Consider the following 3,675-nt stretch of genomic DNA (forward strand, 5'->3'; position numbering starts at 1 on the left):
ATAACGTTTTACCGGCCACGTAAATACCTGACATCCGTGTCGACTACACTGAATATGCTTTCGGGAGATCATTTACCGTTGTCATTATCTGCCTTTAAGCTTCTTTTTTAATGTACCTCTTTATTCTGTGAAATGAAGCGATTTGCTTATGGTGTTGTTCCTGGAAAAAAAAATGATTTTAATCGTTTGATGAAAATTGTACCAAACACACAATATGTTTAGAAGCCTGATATCATATTTGTATTTTAATATTTACAATCATTACAAGTAAGTTAATGCCATTGCTGTGAGTGCTGCCAGTGCTGCCAGTGCTGTGTTTTTATGGAGAAAGGTTTAAAAAAGTAAAGCTTGTAATATTTTCATCGTGTTTTAAATATTGATTCAAATGCTTACAGTGTAGAATTAAAGACGTTATTACATTTCAAATATCTAACTTGATAGAATAAGATTTATTCTCCACTCACATATAAAAATGCAAATTTTACCTGATTATGATTTCTTTTTGGGAATAAAGAATACATGATCAGGTAAAATTATTTTATTGCAAGATTGAAACAAGTTTGTGATCGAAACAACAATATTGTGAGTAAAAATGCAGCTAATAAATTTAATAAAATACGTAAACATTAGATAGTAATTTTCATTAAAGTAAACTAACCAATGCAAGAAAGATAAGAGAAAATCACAAGCAAAAAATATAAAGAATGTATGTAATTATTATTTTAAAAATAGATTTCTTTAGATTATTACTGAATCTCAAATAGATGCATACTTCATATATTATTATGGTAAAATCGTAAGCAATAAACCCAAATGTTCCTAACAAACATCTAGACTAATAGCTGTTGATAACATCCTGTAATCAAATAAAATATTATAGGTTTCCAACCAAACAGTCGTAAAATAACAATAAAAAGCTACATAAAAAAACTGTAAGCACCCAACCAAAATAGAAATGAAGAGAACACAATTACTTCAGCACGTGAAAATCTCGGCATTCATTTTAACGGTAGTGAATTTTTATTTATTTATTTTTAAGAATTAAATACTTGCTATGAATAAGCGAGGTCTACGCATCATGTTGGCAGATAAAAATTTTTCATTGAAAGTCTGAAGGAGTGTTACAAATCTAAAAATTTACATTAAGACCATATCGAGCTCAATGCTTGTGATTTTAATTGTAATAACTTATTTTACGATATTTGTCCTCATGTTCTCAAATTTATCGACGTATTTTTTTTGAATTTGCTATTTTAGATTAATAATTCCAAATAAAATTTCTTTTCGGGATTAAATTACGTTATATTTATAGTCATACCACACTTTTAACAGGTCCTTACGCAGGGTTTTCCAGCAGTTTCTCTCCAAAGAAAATTGACATTCCTCAACAAAATGAACACAGTCATAATAAGGTTTCTCTGATATATATTATATTATTATATACGAACCACATTATAGTAACTCGTTCATGTCCATCATTATGACAATTGCAACAAGGTGGTTTAAAGAATTCTAAATCAAGAATAATTTAAAATAGTAATTATTTTTTTCCATGTTGTCGAAATGAGATACAACGGTGTTTGTTTCATTAACATGCTTTATACTCGAACTTTGGTAACTGCTGTTAATAATGTAATTAAATCTATTTTTTATATTGTAGAGGCATCATTTCAATTTAATTAATAAAGTTTTATCTCATATACAAGTTTACATGCTGCAAATTCATGTTTTATAAACGCTTTATGTCTTTTGTATTATATTTTAATATATTAATGATGATAATTTAAAAGATTTTAATATCTTAATGCATTTCTTTTTCAGCTACAGCACGTTTGATAGGATTAAGGCGTTAGAAGGTTTTGTGAGGCAATGCAAAGGCGACCGTTCTATCAAAAGATATTATAAAAAATATGAAAGTTCCTTTTGGTAGATAAAATAACAAATAGAGTCGTCTCTTCTTTATCCTGTGATCAATTAAGTGAATTCGAATCTATGTCGTTTATTTTTATTTGTAAATAAGTCAATATAAAAAACAACATTCAAACGAGGCAAGTTATTTACTACCAAAACAAAAATATCGAGTGATTCTTCTTAGAAACGCCAGAAATCTTGAAAAATGTTTGATGAAATAATAAAACAATTAAAAACAAATAGCGCCTTACAATAAAATGTTTATTTATATTAATAATATGTTATTTCTGAACTTATTTCGCTTTACATTATTGAACTTTTAACTAAAACAAATATTTTTTAATTGATATATTATGTGTAATTATAAATGTGAATAATTGGACATACTTACATCATTATACATTTTATGAAAGTATTCGAGACAGGAGTTAATTTTTTTTTCTCATTGTATTGCATTAAAATATATTGTTTAAAACTGAAAATACATGTAAGAAAATGAGTCTTTAGTTTAATATTAGTATTTAACGTTACAATTATATAACAATCATCATGTTTCTAATGATTCATAACAGTTCTACTAAGGATAGAGAACGGGACGGTTCATATGAGGTATGTGAATGATATGGACACGTGTCAGACAAAAACAAACAAAAACAAAAGTGTGACCTCACAAAAAGACCACTTCGTTAACCTACCACCTTTCCCATTCTAAACATCTCATTCTATAAGTACGGACATAAATATGTACACACGTCCGTACGTACATACGTATACAACATTTAGTAGTTTGTCTTCAAAGCCACTCTCAGTGTTCGTTGTCACTTTCTAAATGTCGAGTTGTTATAGTGAATACTATTACTACTAAAGCGAGCTTTTACGATCAATGTTCTGACAAGTTTTCCAATTGGTAAAAATCTTTGAGGCATAAGATAGTGTATTACTCACACGATTGTCACGGATAGTACGGAATGTCTATATTTAGAGAATGCCGTAGATAAAATATGTGTCACCTTTTTAACAAACGTGTTAAGTGTTTTTCATACTTTTTTCGTCGTTTATATCCTTTATAATTTATACCAAATTTAGCAAGAAATTAAAAGCAGTAAAAACATTAACTTAATATTTTTTTTTATATTATCAAATATTCGACCATTGAACACAACTGATGAGTATTTTGAATATCAAACTTTTATTTTGTTTTTTGTATCGATGGAAGTTACAGATAAAATAGAAAAAAATCTGTTTTGTATTCTTAGACTTGTTTGTAAATTTGATTTATGTATAAACGGCTGTTCAAAATGTAAACATCAGTGAAAAAAGTGAGATATATTTAAAGATCTACAATGCCAAAATATTATGACATAATTTAATTTACGAATAATTACTATGACAAGCATATTTTAATCAAATTTTATCAAATATTTCTTCCCATAGATGACCGACACGAAAGCAATCATTCAAATGTAAATAAAAAATTAAAGATTTCTTAACTCTTGACTCCGATGTGATGTGTTACCAGGCACTTTGTTATATGATCAGAATTTAATTGTATACTCCATATATTTTGCAAGTGAAAAAAGAGTTAGTGAAGGATGGTAAGTTTTAAAGAAGAATTTGATCCGGTAAATAACCTCCATGGTAAAGAATATTTGACAAACAGTTTTTTCTGGCAAATTTGGATACAAGTTTTTATTTAAATTCTATTCTATTTTAAGATATATAAGTTAAGGCATAATTTTTATAAATAAAGATCTCTTAGTCCTT

The 3,675-nt window shown here is 27.5% G+C and overlaps 1 long non-coding RNA gene across 1 annotated transcript; it reads left to right on the plus strand.

The window, feature by feature from the left end:
- Nucleotides 1–887: 887 nt before the first annotated feature.
- On the plus strand, nucleotides 888–2,188 carry LOC116775118 (uncharacterized). Its single transcript, XR_004353808.2, has 3 exons — nucleotides 888–1,009; nucleotides 1,333–1,412; nucleotides 1,822–2,188. It is a non-coding gene; the product is annotated as an uncharacterized LOC116775118 (long non-coding RNA).
- The last annotated feature ends 1,487 nt before the right edge of the window (nucleotides 2,189–3,675 follow it).

Source organism: Danaus plexippus, chromosome 8 (genome assembly GCF_018135715.1).
Source record: "Danaus plexippus chromosome 8, MEX_DaPlex, whole genome shotgun sequence".
NCBI lineage: Eukaryota > Metazoa > Arthropoda > Insecta > Lepidoptera > Nymphalidae > Danaus > Danaus plexippus.